Below are 7379 nucleotides of genomic sequence, written 5' to 3' on the forward strand. Positions count from 1 at the left end.
AGAAAATCATATAGATTTCCTGGTTAAAAAATGACCTCATTTTATGTTAAATGCATGATAAAGATCTCTCGGGAGCTTTCTGCAGTGCTCACAGCTTTATAATGATTGGATTTTCCTAAGTAATGACATTACTAAAACCACGTCTTCTGAGTTGACAGTAATGTTTGATCTGCCTTCAATCTTTTGTACTTTAACAAAAAAATATAGGGTGGTTTAATAAAATATTATTTTCCGGCTTTAAACTGAGAGCAAATAAATTTAACTTCGCCTAATCCAGGAAACTCTTCAAATAGTTGTATTGTAACATATTATAGAGACTCGTGAAAGTTCCTGAAAGCCCTCCTAAAATCAAAAACATAGTTTTTAGCTCCTCTCGAAGTAACGCCGCTCTCTGTCCACACACAAACAACAGGAGTCCCCCTGACCAATCAAATTTCTCTCCTCTTCACCGCGGAAATTACTGACCAATCAAATATCCGCCTGAGTCTGCTTTAGAAACGAGCAGCCACTCGTTTGTTTGTCTGGTTTTCATGAGTAACTGTCTCACCAATGAGCGTTCCTACTGTTTGCAACGAAGGGATGAGAGTCTGTCGAGGCCCAATCAGCGGGTCAGTGCTGCCTGCCGGTGCCGGGGACTGGTGGTGAGAATCCGCTGCAGCGCGTCAGGGGGACCGGACCGTGAACCCGGAGACGGTACACACCGAGGCGAAACGACACACAGGTGAGTCCGAGGACTTGCGCAAGGCCTGGCTTTGGGCAGAGATGTTTTAAAAACTCGACTATGGAGTTCGATTTGCAGTAGAACGGCTAATTAGTTGCTGTGTCGGTTTTCTGCCGGTGGATTTGCTGATATGCTATCAGACAATAGAGTGCATTGGCTTTGCTATTTATTGATGCAGGCTGACATTTTTGCGACCAGCTCCGCCGCCTCGAACTGTTCATTTACCTTTAAAGGTATCGAGTCATAGGAAAATGGGTATTGTTGTTTTGACGGCTTCGGTGTTTTGTGTTTGTTTTCTTTTATAATAGCATTGTCAACAGAGATTTTATGACGTTGTGATGGAAGCGTTTTTTTGGAAAGCCTCCAGTTCTTTTCATTGTTTGATCCAGAGTCTCAAGGGGTTGACCGAAGACTGGAGAAAGAGCTGTACTCATCTAAAAAGCCTACTTAACACTGGCGTTTAAATGCGCACAGTAACGAATCGAGATGTTTTACATGGTTCATCCAGCTGTACTGCAGAGAGAGGCGGTTTTAAACGCGTCAGGAGGAGGCCCCGAGTCCTGATGGCCCTCGGCAATTAGGAAGAAAAAATTCTAAATGCATCAGCCATTTACGTGGAGACTCAACTAGCTCCATATGCACCTAAATGGCTGCCTGGCGCCTGACGGCATAACCAGCATTTTACAGTAGGGACAAAGCATTACTGTGACTGAGCGAACGTTTGCATCCTAATCGGCGGATTAAGAGCAGTAGGTGATTTCCGAATTAAATCCATTTTTGATGCTTTCTGTTATTATTCTGCTATTCATAGTGGCTTATTTAGTGGAGATATTGTGTTGTCCTGCTGCTGTGCTCCAGTGGATTTGCATGCATGTGTCTTTAGCAATTTGAATGTCACCAGAAAAATCAGAGTATGAGCCATTGTTGATATGCAGCTTATAAAATGTATATTTCTACAAAGGTTATCCGTTTGACCAAACTACAGACTTACTCTTATTCTGTAGATGTATTTTGCATGCTTACCATATTTTCATGAGAAATCTGATCTTGCTCAAAGCTGCTGAATGTAAAATACTACATCTCATCATTTTAAACGTGTACATTTTCATCTTTTCTGATCTTGCTGTTTTTTTTTTGTTTGTTTGTTTTTCTTTTTTTTTTTAAGGTTTCTTGTCACCTCTTTAGGACAATATGCCACTAGCGCTTGTCATCAGAAGTAATCACAAACCCTAATTCTGTGCTGACCATGGTACGTACAGTCAGGTCCCTGTACGACCCCCCCCCCCACTTCCCGGAGTAATGGTGGGTCTGTATGAATGAACTGGTGGAAGAGCATGAATGAAGCGTCCTGAAAATCTTAATACATCAAACTCTGCTTTTTGAGGACATCCGAATAGAATGATTTGTGAAGTTGCTGAGTTAAAACAGTTTTGTGTTTAAAACAGTTTTTTAAAAATGCAAAAAAAATTGTAAAAAAATGCATGTCAATATGTTTCACCTCATCAAAATTGGACAATGATCTGATTTTGATGCTGACTGCCCTTATCTGCCATTTACTTGTTGCTTTTCAACCATGTCCAAAAGACAGATTACTATTAATTATGATCTGTTGACATAAGTTGGTTATAAGGATAAGTTTATTAATTCAGCCACGGCTTTTAACTACAATCTACATGCATTGCAGGTAGATTGTAGTTTTGAGTAGTAAAACATTTACTGATGACTGGTTCACACGGTAAGATTTTAAAATGAGTAGACTTATCAATTGTTTTGTGGACACCAAAACAGTAAAAACTTAATCATATAATTAACCGGTGACGCTAAATGAAACGACAGAACAAAAACTATCTAAACACAGTGTAACAAAAGTTAATGATGAAAAAAAAAACAGAACTCACCTCCATATATTTGTGCAGCTTCTGCTCGTGCTGTCTCCACTCTTTTATCCAATGCCTTTTATTTTTGTTACGTTTTTTATTTCTAAAAATAAGTTCACAAACTATTGCTATTGTTTCTGCATTGTTGGCCATGTTTGTTTACTGTAATTTGATGTATGGTGTGGTGGGGTTTTACAGAATTTTGTGTCTGGAATCAGAATGTTTGTGAGTGAAATCAGTTCATGTGTGGTGTGTTGCTCCTGCCATGTGGCTGGACACCACACAAGATACGATTGAATCTGTTGTACTTAAGATTTGATCAAACTCCTCCTAGGGATTTTGATCAATTGAGTTCAAACTTGGTCGGTTTGTTCATAAGGGATGACTATTCAGCCATCCCTTATGAACAAACTAACCAACTGACATCATCCAAAGTCACAAATCGGTGAATTTTCTTGCATGCTGAAGGCCAGGCCTCAAAGTTTCACATTTTGCCATGAAACACGAAATTATCTCCTACACAAAAACTTATAGTGACACCAAACCTTTGGTGATTGATCACCATAAGGTTCCCTACAATATTCAATGGGCAAATGATGACATCACTTCAGCCACGGCCACTGCGAACAGGAAGTGTAATGTTTTACACTGATCGGTCTCTGTCTGACCCCTTTGACCTAAACAACATGAAAGAGTGTCCAGTAGACATGTTGATGTTGGTTTCAACAGTGGTCAAGAGTGTTGACCACAGCAAATGGGATGGCGGTGCCGGAACTCACACAGTTGCCGCTAGGCTGCAGCGGCAGTGAGCTGCGAGGGCCACATAAGGCTGCTTGCAGCTTTGATGACGATTCATCCGTCAAATGAATTGGCTTTTTGAAGGCCTTAACTAGGGATGCATAATATGATTGACATGGTATCGGCAGATATTAGCTGTAAAATTTAATATACTATTCCATCAAAATAACTCACTGACATAAAAGGTGTAGTTTTTATATGACTGACAAGTTGCACTGTTTGAGTGTCATTGTCTTAGAAAGAGCATACGTCATGAATAAATTTGACATTAAACATTAAAGCTGAAAGTGTTGCATCATTTTCAGCCTCTATTTTAGCTTTTGCATTTGGCAGCAGGCTAAATTGACAAAGATGATGCAATATTTTAATTCCACACCAGAGAAAGCCATATAGTTTCAGTAAATATGTATAGTAAAAAAATATCGGTATTGGTATCAGTTATCAGCCAAAGGAGTTTTAGTATATTGGCATATCGAATGTCGACCAAAGATCCAATATCGTGCATCCCTAGCCTTAACATATCTGAAAACTCACAAAACTTTGTGGACACAATCAGGCCTGCATGAAAATGATGTATTTTAATGTCATTGCAAAAATTACAACAAAATGGCTCAACAGCTCCACCAGGCAAATTTCAAAACACCCAGCGCATTGACCTCACTTTATCATAGAGGCATAGAATTTGACACACTACAGAAAAGTCTCTTGCACCCATGCACTACATCAAACAGGAAATCGGCCATTTTGGATTGAATTTTAGATTTTCACCCCATTTTCGCCGTTCACAGCCTCTGCATTTGATAGAACTCCTCCTAGAGATTTCAATCTATCAGTTTCAAACTTGGTCAGTTTGTTCATAAGGCATGGCTGAATAATTATCAAAACTGTGATTGTCTTTGTCTTGTTACAGACCAGCCCTCAGTACATTGACATGGTCAATTGGTGATATCACCTCAGCCTTTTTCTACTGGATGTCTTACTTTTACTCTTTGATTCATATAGGTGTAAACCTGTGCCAAGTGACATAAAAACACATGATGATGAACACTCTCAACACTGGCTGTTGGCTGAAATGTGTGGGTGTGGCAGAATGGGAATTTCAGTCTCTCGCCATTTGCAGAGATTGTAAATGGTGAAAGATCCTTGGAATTGGGTGTCTAGAACAAGATGACCACTTCACTGGGTTAATGTAGAATCTTAAAACGCTCTAAAGCATATATGCATCATCCAATTTGCACCAAACTGTTTATGAATGACCTTTGTTAACCTATATAGAGCTCAAGTGTTTTATATTGAAATTTGACTCCATGACGCCCCCTAGGTTTTTCTAACAGCTATTTCTCCCTGATTCATCATCCGATCTGCTCCAAATTTTTTATGCGTTATCATGGAACACAGCTTCAAACATTGTTGTGATACATTAATGACATGACCAAAGCCCGCCCTCTCAGAGAAAATACTAGAGATTAATGGACTACTCATCCTTCATCCTGAATGTGACATAAAATTGAAGCTGTATCCACTAACAGTTGATAACGACACATGAGACCCGTGTCCAAGTTCGAGGGCTGCATCCTTCGAAGGGTGGATTTATAGACGGCTTGCGTCACAGCGTGGCGACAAGGCCTGTCCTAATTAAAAGACTCCTTCAATTGTGGCCTCAAAATGCATCCTCCTTTTATCCAGATTTGAAGGATGGGTCTGGTGTATCCTTCACAGCCCGCCATATCCCTTAATTCATTGCGGGTTCAAACTGAGTGTTCAGGCAAAGCGGCGGTGATGAGCGACAAATTATTTTGCTATATTACACTTATCTGCTCCATTCATCAGTGCATCACCTATTTGCAATATTGTGCCGACATTTTCAGAGATCTCCTGCTGCATTAACAGCCAAGCTCTCCTCGCCAGCTATTAGCTGGCCGGGCGTTCCAGGTTCGATTTATCAGGAGAGAACGCCTGACTCAAGGCACACTGTTTTTAAAAACTCCTGCTAGCTTTCCCCAATGAGTGGAAGCTAAACACCGATGTTATTCAGTCAGGTAGTATCTAGTTGTAAAATGTTTGGTTTACTAAAGCATCTAATTTATTCCTGAGCAAATCGGTTTGACTGATTAAAGTTAAGCCTTCAAACGTAATAATAATTTGTTTCTATTCATTCATTGTAGGAATGTGCAATACATGTTTGATCCACCAAAAGTGTTCAGGGGATCACTTCCTAATGATCCAAAATAAAAATTCAAAAACATAAATCTGCAACCAACAGAATGTTCTGTTTGGTGTTTTTTAGGGGTGTAGCGATACAATAATCTCACGATACAATACAATATGATATTCTGACCATGATACGATATGTATCACGATATTTGGCAAACGATACAATTTACTACAATTCAATGCACTTTTACGGCTTTCGCAAAGATTTTAGGACAGAGTGATTTTAGTGACATTTTGTGTTCCATAGACTTGGATTTAATTAACTGAAAACTGATTAAAAGCACCAACTATACAATACCTGACTCTAGTTGGACAGAGTCTAGCAGTCTACAGCTAGACAAAATAAATCAAAGATGCAGTGAGAAAATTAGTTTCTGTCATTTAATTCATGTGGATTTGACATGAAACTCAAAGTTTCAACAGTGATACAGGAGCTGAGTGAGGAGATCATCAGCCTCTATAGACTCTCAATATGCAAATGATTGCACTCATGTTTTTCTTTTGGACATACTGTGGCTGCATTTTGGAGTAAAAAAGTCTTTTGGACTATAGGGAAAAGGCTTTTCTACTTTGGCTCCCGGAGTTAGCCGGGAGCCAAGAGGCAGAGCCACTGCCACTGCTGGGGTAGTGGCTCTGCCTCACCCCGTAGTGATCGACTCCGTGCAGCTGCGCAGCGCCGCCATTCCCCTGCTTGGATGAGTATCTGCCTCTCAGACTGCCAGGATCTAATCGTACTCTCAGTCTCTGATACTCTGTCAGTTGATAAAAAGAATGATCGATCCGCCATCGTCATCATGGAAATCCTCACTGCGCCGCGGATTCCGGCTGCGGGTTTCCCCTCTTCGTTTTCCAGCTCAAAACACAGCACCGCTGCTGCTGCGCACTCGCTTTGTATGTTATCAACCCATGTGCTGCGTGTTCATTCCTCAGGTAATCCTTTATATACAGAACAGAAACCACTAAGTTAACAACAAATTACGAAGTGGATGGCAGCAGTCGAACTTTGCATTAATTTCGCGATCTCACTGCTTTTGTCGCTGCTCCGTTCGCGCCGCTACTCCGTTCCTCTTCTCTTTCACGGTTACTTGCGCAACTTCGTTTCTCAGCAACAAAATACAGCCCATCGTTATTTATTGAAGATTTGAGATTTACAAAAACAAAAACAAAAGAATCTAATATTGCGTTTCAGTTTTTACGTTTGGAAGCTCATTCCCTTTCACATAACTGGAAAAGCTGGAAAAATATTGTTTACTAATTTTAACATCACTCCAGTTTTATTTGGCCTATTAACACAATTTAAAAACTGGTGTGTAGTTTATAATGTGCACTTTAACCACAAGTTGAAAGTGAGACTGGGAGAGGCAGAGTCTTGCTGCTACGCCGTCACAAACCAGACATGTTAAAAAGACGCTATAAGCCTATGGACTCCTATAGTTTAACATATCGATACTCGCGGATGAAAGATCGATACCTTCCGAGGGTGGAAAATATTGATACATATCGTAGAATCAATATAATTATACAGCCCTAATGTTTTTACGTACTTTTTTGTGGTAAATGTTTTTGAGGTTTTGTAGTGTTAATTCCTGATGCATTTGAAGTAATCTTTGCTCTGCGTTCCGGGGCTGTTTATTGGTTGTCATGGCAACGAGTCTGACCTTAAGCTGACAGACTGGGAAAAAAATAATATAACCACCCGTTTTTCTACATTTTCCCCTCGGCAAATTGCATCATTTGTTTGTAGAACATGGCAATATTTAGAGCAGTCA

General features: G+C 40.0%; 1 long non-coding RNA gene across 1 annotated transcript; it reads left to right on the plus strand.

The window, feature by feature from the left end:
• The first annotated feature begins 489 nt into the window (after window positions 1-489).
• Window positions 490-2818, plus strand: LOC107833713 (uncharacterized). The gene is made up of 2 exons (XR_001659472.1): window positions 490-721; window positions 1887-2818. It is a non-coding gene; the product is annotated as an uncharacterized LOC107833713 (long non-coding RNA).
• Window positions 2819-7379: the final 4561 nt, after the last annotated feature.

Source organism: Poecilia formosa, unplaced genomic scaffold, assembly GCF_000485575.1.
Source record: "Poecilia formosa unplaced genomic scaffold, Poecilia_formosa-5.1.2 Scaffold431, whole genome shotgun sequence".
NCBI classification, from domain to species: Eukaryota; Metazoa; Chordata; class Actinopteri; order Cyprinodontiformes; family Poeciliidae; genus Poecilia; species Poecilia formosa.